This window comes from Odontomachus brunneus, unplaced genomic scaffold (genome assembly GCF_010583005.1).
Source record: "Odontomachus brunneus isolate Ranch 3 - 2012 unplaced genomic scaffold, Obru_v1 Obru_scaffold_102, whole genome shotgun sequence".
NCBI classification, from domain to species: domain Eukaryota; kingdom Metazoa; phylum Arthropoda; class Insecta; order Hymenoptera; family Formicidae; genus Odontomachus; species Odontomachus brunneus.
This window is the reverse complement of record NW_022639552.1, coordinates 306,031-314,352: the sequence shown is the minus strand read 5'-3', so window position 1 is coordinate 314,352 and position 8,322 is coordinate 306,031. Positions and strand designations below refer to the sequence as shown.

General features: G+C 37.9%; 1 protein-coding gene across 17 annotated transcripts in view; it reads right to left on the bottom strand.

Moving 5' to 3' along the window:
- Window positions 1-8,322, bottom strand: part of LOC116848927 (E3 ubiquitin-protein ligase MYCBP2) — a 299,038-nt gene that overhangs the window by 251,663 nt on the left and 39,053 nt on the right. The gene's annotated exons all lie outside the window — the stretch shown is intronic.

Sequence of the window (8,322 nt, the reverse complement as noted above, 5' to 3'; positions counted from 1 at the left end):
GCCGGATCTCTCTCTCTCTCTCTCTCTCTCTCTCTCTCTCTCTCTCTCTCTCTCTCTCTCTACACCCCTGCACAACCACAACCGCAGTGTGGCGAGCTGCGCCTCTTTTTCTCTCTCGTTGCCAATGCGTATGGAAATATCGCCTCTTTAACCTTTCGCGCTGTCGGCCGTGTTTCTTTCACGTCGGCCGAGACTCACAGCTATTCTCGAATGAACTGTTACCGATGCGTAAATAATTAATGTTCCTCCCGCTGTGACCGAACTAAAATAACAATGTCGAACGATTGGCGGGGTAGCTTTTGACTTTCAACTAAGTAGAAGTTTATTCGCGAATCCCCCGGCGTGTTTGCATACGCGCGACCTATCATCGACTGAAATCAATGATAATAAGAGCGGTTCCAGCGATGAATCGTTGGCTGATACAGGCTGGTGTGTCGTTGTTTAACCGGGGTCGCCCGATTAACCATTTCCAGTCTCGAGCAATATGCCCATCGAGCATTCGGAGATTTATTCGGTCATAATTCAACGCCACGGTTTATTCAGGTGATTATTCCAATTGCGGGGAATTATATTTTCCGAGTCGTACGGCCGACGATGAAAACGCACAAGAATCAATCCAAAGTATAATTGGAAGTAGAAATAATTACTCGAGCACATTTACATATGTTTACATATTTCTCTCTTCCTCTCTCTCTCTCTCTCTCTCTCTCTTATTTGTCATCGTTATTCAAGAAAATTCAAACGCTCGACGCAGTTCATTTCTACTCTCTGTTTTCCGAACATTAAGACTGCTTCTCATTCGAAGGAATTATCGTGCTCGCGAGCCGCCGAGAGACGTTTGCATTCGCTTTCGCGCTCGTTAATTCATCATCCAGATAAAACTGTGCGCCTGGCTCCTGCGGTCTCCGGTGAGTTCTTGTCTCTATATCCGACGTACGTGCACGTACACGTGTAGCGACGTGGCGCGCTCACGCGTAACCCCTTTCGTTGGGCCACAAAGTTTTCCCATTTGGCGAGGTACACTTTTGTTTTCACCACGCGGTAAAACAAATTTCCAGGTGCATTCCGGAGCACTGAGCGAGCGTTCTCACGCGCGAACTCCATTTGACGGAGGTGTATTTCGCCGCGTTTTCTCTCTCTCTCTCTCTCTCTCTCTCTCTCTCTCTCTCTCTCTCTCTCTCTTTCTCTTTCTCTTTTCTCCATCTATCTAACTCTATCTCTGCCTTTTTCTCGTGCGAGATACACTCGCGAGAAACCATCTCTTCGTCGAATTCATGACGATGGCATATGCTAGGCTCGTCTAATTTTTTTCCTTTTTTGTCCCCCAAAGAAAGCACGGGAGACGCGTTTGAACCACTTCAGGAGAAGTCGTTAGTGTGAACGTCAAAAACGCAGAATTTATATCGACCAGACGAGAACGTTTTCCCAGAAACATAAATGTCTACTGCGAAACGAGAGGAATGGATTTTTAACGATTCCGCGGCACAACAGTCACGAGAGAGTCACATGGTATTACTTTCGCAATAACAAGCAGAACAATAAGATCCTGATTTTTGATTGAAGAAAAAATTCGATTTGCTTATTACATAGAGTCGAATCAATTTTTCCCCCAATAAAAATTTTTAATGTTCTTGTAAAGAACATTAATTCTTCTTTTGAGTACGTAATAATAAATTTTTTTCAAATTTGTAACAAGCATATTTTAAGACTATTATGAAGAAGATATCGTTTGTTGAAAGTATTATTTAAAAGAAGAAAAATAAACTGACTAAACACCTTTCTTAGCAGTTTAGAATGATATTTTTTCCTGTTTGTGTATTTTTGTTAAAAAGTATATGTATAGTCGAAAATAATTATAATTTTAGTGATATTAATCACTTTTTTTCTCTCAATATATCACCTTCTACATATTGCACGGAAAAGCATCATAGGTATTTTTAAATGTACATTGTACTTTCACACAAAGGTGATTAGAGAAACGAATAGATGAGTAATAACAGTCGTGGATGTGCAGGCTTGATAAACCCATTCTTCCATCTCTCTTTCTCTCTAATATATAATATCAAGCTAGTTCATGCGCCGACATTTGATCAATTGTTTGTTTCAAACAATTATTTGAGAAACCAGCGATGCGATCGCGTAGTGCTAATAATAACGTATTATATGAGACAACAGACTCGTACATTATATAACAAGCAATCCCGAATATGTATCAGTGAGTAATATTAATTTAGTGTACCTAATACCTCTTATAGTCTCTCTCTCTCTCTCTCTTTCCCTTCTCCCTTCCCCTAACTCTCAATTTCACACACACTCTCTGAATCCTCTCTATCTCTCTTCCTCTCTTCAACCATGCGTGCATTTCCGCTCCAGCCGATTGCTGACGAAATCACGCTACTTTTTCAACGTCATATCGGAATTGGAAAATCTATCGAGAGTGGCCGCGGCCACGATTAATCTTGCGGCAGTCAGATCGCGAGCTTCTCGATATTTTGCTCGCGTGATATGACGTCTGGCTGCGCCGGGGACCGGGATGTCGGTAGTAAACGAGCGGGACGGCATTGCGACAAATCGATCATCGAAATACGTTTCTTATCGGCGAGCGAGCGGTCCCTCCTCGCGTCTCCACGAAGTTGAAGAGTTGAGCCGCGCATCGATCCTCCGCGCAAGATTTTGACCGAGACTTTGACCGAGACTTCAGTCTTGGCGACGTGATATTAAGGGAGGATTATATGTTGAACGGATAAAAAATAGTCGTTCACGTTTCTCAATTTATTTCTTTCTTACTTTTTTAAGTAACGGATGGGACGAGAAAGGATTTTCTTTATTAAAATTATGGCGTGTCTTGTATTTTTTAGAATTTCATGGCGCTGTTCTATTAACAAACGACGCGAATGATTTCGTTCTAAAAGATCGTTCAGTGAGAAGCCACTAGAATGATGCGTAGTAGCGAAAAAGTTAACATCCGCGCGGTTGAACATTGATGGCCATCGAGAACGGTAACTGTTCCGTGTTGTAAACAGATAATACGAGGATTGATATTTATGAAGTAAATGTAATGAAGTAAATGTGTAAGGAGGAGGACGAAAAGAGTCGATGACAAAAAGATTGCGATATTCTCACCTCGATGAAAATATCTCGTGAACTTTTGACGTTAACAACGGCGACTACAAGAGCTACGTGAACGGCATTTTATCCTAAACAATCGTTTAGCAAGAAACCATTATAGCGGAACGTTGAAACTACGGAAAGGCGTTAAAGTTAGCCAACCCAACCTCCCTTAACGCGTGACATGCCTCGCGCATGGTGACGAATCGGATACGGGGATGTTAAGACCGGCCGCACATTAGCGAGCGATAAGCGACGACTCGTCTGACTCGTCTGTGAATGGCGGTGTGAATAAGCGCGCTCGCCAAATGAGTCCCAAACGCACGTAATTCAATAAAACCGCGTACATTCGCGACGGACAGCTGGATGAATGGTGACATTACGTGAAACCGGTATATGATATCGACGAGATCGGTTGAACGTCGTGCTTTCACGAGATCACGAATAAACATCGGAACGACTCTGCCGCGCGCATCATAATCAGAGAAAATTGTACAAATCAGACCGATCGCGGCATCGAATCACGACACCATCGTGCGATTCGACAGTCGCTTTTATTTCCAACAACACTCATGAAGTCATTCCAAGAGCTCCACAACAAATCATTTCGATCCATAAGTGAATTCGCTTGTTCACTTTTAGTCGTATGATGTACGTGTGCGGAGCTTAACTCTACAATGGAGATATATGATTTTCAAATTCATAAAGTAGTGGAATATTCTAGACTGGCCTGCATTACAAAAATCCAATAAAATTACACAAACAACTATCACTTGCTTTAGTAATGGATGCTGTTAGTAGTAAAATGTCTAGTCTAAAATTATAAAATATTTTGGTTAATAAAAAAATAGATACTTTAGATAAAAATCTCTACATTGAGAAAAAATACTCGAAAATTTATTTGTTGGATATAAAGTTTATTTCGTCCGGAAATACGTTTTATTTCACAAAAATAAACTTTATATATCAATTATTATTATAAATTTTTTAATATTTTTTCTCAAGTGTACGTGAAGGGCATGATTAAATAATCTAAAATTGTTGGATTTATATTCGTCTTAATACACAGAGACAATTTTGTAATAAAAAATACTGTATAATTTTGTGACCGAGAAATAGATCGATAATAACTGATTATCATGTAATTTCATAAATGTTGCTTATATTTTAGGAACTAAATTAAAAAATTTGCTACACCGAAAAATTATTTAAGAATTTGCAAGATATAAAGTTTGAATGTCCATGAGAGAGAAATATATAAAATCTATTTCTGTGAATAAACTTTATATCCCACACATAAATTTTCAAATATCTTTTTCTCAGTGTATATATCTACAGAAATTTACTATGAGCAAGTACATTACCTGACAGTCTATTTCTGCACTATTAGAAACATATATAGTAAAATGGAAGAGAATTTATATCAAGAAAAAATTAATATACATATATATATATATATTCTCCCCGTGTATATTGCTACATGTGGCCTTTCACATAACACAAACATTAGTGCGTCCAAAGCTGTCGATCTTCAGCAGCTTAAAAATGCTTCAGCAGCTTAAAAATGAAATAAACTAAAACAATAAAATAAATAAGAAATTCAAAAATTTCGTACGGCATATAACTTCAGTATCTACCCTAGAATTTATTTGTTAGCAGGAAAATAAATCTGAAAAAATTGAAATATATGAAAACCACAATGAGTACGTTCATTATGAAATGATGTTACACCACTAAATCCATCATTCCGTCGAGACGACGGTAAGATCGTGAAAAATCGTTGTTATCGAGTTATAAAATATTACAGATAGTCGTTTGTAATTACTAACGGAAATGAGTGGCACACGCCGAATTCAGTCTGCCTAGATTTTTTTTCTCTTTATCAAGTCCTCGCCGGGGATCTCCGAAGTGAATCAATGCTAGATAGAAATCCGATGTCCCGAAAATCCATGGCTGTCAAAATACATAACAGGGAGAGTAGTAGCATCGTACGAATGAAGGCTGTCGTATGGATTTTAGAGCATCGCAATGTCATCCATGACATCTTGTCGGAAAAGCAAATGGCGAAATCAATTTTTAGACACAAGGAACCGAAGCGGGAGGGCGGGCCGGAGAGAAAGAATTCCACGGCGTTTGTTGCAATTCCCGTTACCGAGGCGAAATCTGTCGTATTGCAGTTCGATTTATATCGCGCGGAGTCGTTTCTCCTTCTTTGAAAAATAATAACTTAACCGGACATAGAATCCATAAGCGAATTAACAGCAGATGCAACGAGTATTTCTGGTTAGTAATAGCGTTATTGAAAATTTACTCAATAATCATGCCGCGAATTCGTGCAAATTCTCAAAGGGTTATTAAAGGTAGCCGAAATGCAGGAGAAAATAGACATCAAAATGTGAAATCGTGATAGGCATTTATCATGGCGCGATTTATCATGGACTGTCGACCTGGCTGCCTCAAAGTATCAACTTCTCAAACTTCGTTTCCGACTACATTTAGATACCTCATCTTACCGATCTGATATCAAGTAATCAACACGAGCACAAGAGAGCGAACTGACAGCACCTCAGTTCGAACATTTTTCGCCAAAACGTGAAGAATATAGAAGAGATTTCCACTAGTGGTGTCAACTTCGAATACACGTATACCACGTGCTTGAGCAACAAATAAATGTATATACAGAAAATTTTACAATAAAAACTACTTACTATAGGAACTTGGAACCGAAGAATAGATCGACATATACTGAAGTAATTGACTTATCTTTTCATTTTGAAATTCTCTAAAAACATAATACAATTAAAAAGAATTTTTACGAAAAGAAACTATAATATACTATATATTATAGTTATAGTATATGTACGTATGTATGTATGTATGTATGTACGTATGTATGTATGTATGTATGTATGTATGTATTCTCTCCATGTATAATGTTACTAAAAAATAAAATATAAAAAATGGATATATAATGGCACTAAAAAAATTATTTTCGTTTCTGAGTACTCGGAACAGTACCCGTGAATCTGGGTATACGGATATAGTAAATACCTGGATTATATTGGCAGTATTCTCATTTCGATCAGGAAACGCCGATACCGCCTTTCGCAAAGTGCAGAAGTATTTATCCGTAATGGGGAGTCTCGGTTCACAATGCATTAAAATATCGCGCCCTCGTCCTCGTCTCTCGAGGAGGTCGATAATAAAAGTAAATTCTTCGCCATTAAGAAAGAAAGATGCGATCGAGGCAGCTAAAGCGCCAAGACTTAACGGCCTTATCGCTCGCGCTTTATCGGTCGTGACTGATAAGGAGTTTGCAAGCGTAAGACGGCGAAAGAGTCGAACAGGGTCGTAACGGTAGATACCTAGCGAGATAAGGAGGAAGACAAATGCAAATAAAATAGCGGCACTCGTGATTTCTTTTTCTCTTTTACTAATTGATCCTCTATCTGGATGACATGTCGACGAAACGATGAGAACGATAAGTATCGACCGGCTCAAGTATGCTTAGAAGATAAATGGCGCGCATGAAAAAACGATCAGATGAGCAGATCCAATCAATTTTTCGTTTCTTTCTATCAAGTTGTACTAAAGTTTGTGTGACACACTTTAACGTACAATTCTGCAAGACATTACGCGTAACGAAGAGACAAGTATAGACGTAAGAGACGCAATACGTTATGCAATAGAAAATTCGGAGTAAGATAAGGAATAAGGAGCGAAAGAAAAAATATCGATAAAAAGCTACGATTGATTCATCTTTTCCTACATCCTAAGTCGAGTCTAACTCTACCTCATATTTCGTTCCAGGAAGAGTTCTACACTGAGAAAATATTGTGACAAAAATTACGTCAAAATATTATATATATATATATATTTTTTTTACAATATTTCTTGTAAGGCTACGCTAAGAGGAAAGAAATATTTGAACATTTATTTGTGAGATATGAAGTTTATTTTTATGAATAAACTTTATAACCTCCCTCCCCCATAAATTTTCAAATATCTTTTTCTCAATGCAGACTATAATAAAATTATAATGTACATTATCGTAGAAATATTAAATCTCTCTTTAGTGGATCTAGCTGATATACGATATAAAAAAATTAAAGCACTTACAATTTTCGTTAAAATTCTGTAGAGCCAAGATTACAATTTCTACTATAACATTTTCTCTGCGTATGATCCATTTTCTATACATTCTGTATATATTCTGTATTGCATATAAACATGTTATTAGAAATGTGATGTGTTTTTGCTCCAGCTGAATGCCAAAATACCAAGGGTAAATACGTACTGCACGATATTGTCGAGGAAATACAGAGTTTTTGCAGACCGGTTGGAAAGAAACGCCGATAATAACTCGGAACGCAGAGAGGTTAATAATTCATTGATAAGCAGCACTCGAAGTTACGCTTTTACGGCCGCTCGTCCTCACTCAGGCCAACACTCATGTACCGAGAATTCAACCTGTACACTAATTGTCAATAATGCCAAGCCATCTATAAGGTCATAGAATATTGGAAAAACAGAAGCAATAATGAGTGAGACTCGAGCGATAATCAAAAGATGCCGAGCCATTAGCAAAACAGCCCAAGTGAACAGAAACAGTTGGCTACAAGAAAGAACATAGCTTTGTTAATAAGTTTTGTTAACGAGTGCAATTCGTTGCAGCACAATTTACAAGAAAAAAGAATCCAAAGGAAAAAATATCAAAGCAAGCCATGAATAATCTACCAGAGAAAAGAATTAATATCCACTTGAAACTAGTCAAATTATCATATCAATAATCATTATTTCATATATAAACAACGATATGTAATTTGTGAGAAGAATTTTCAAGTCTCAAAATAGTCTTTCAGAAATATCATATTCTCAATTCAATATTTTATACTTTCTATTCGTAAAAATTATTTTTGAATACTAAGAATTTGCTTGTCTTTTGTTAAGAAACTTATCTTCGTTTAACGCAATCACATTTCAAGATTTGTATATCAGAAGTAAATATATTTTCCAAACAAGAGTATCCTTTTCTCTGTACATACAAAGATCTCGCGGATAACGACGAGGAATTAGCGCAGCGCGCGAGCTACGTCCGAAAAATCAGAGGCATCGATTAAAAGAACCTGACGAGAGGAAGAAGATCGGGATTTTCTCGAGAGAACAGGAAGAGACGAGACGAGAGCGCCGAGATGCGTCGCAACGCGACGCGAA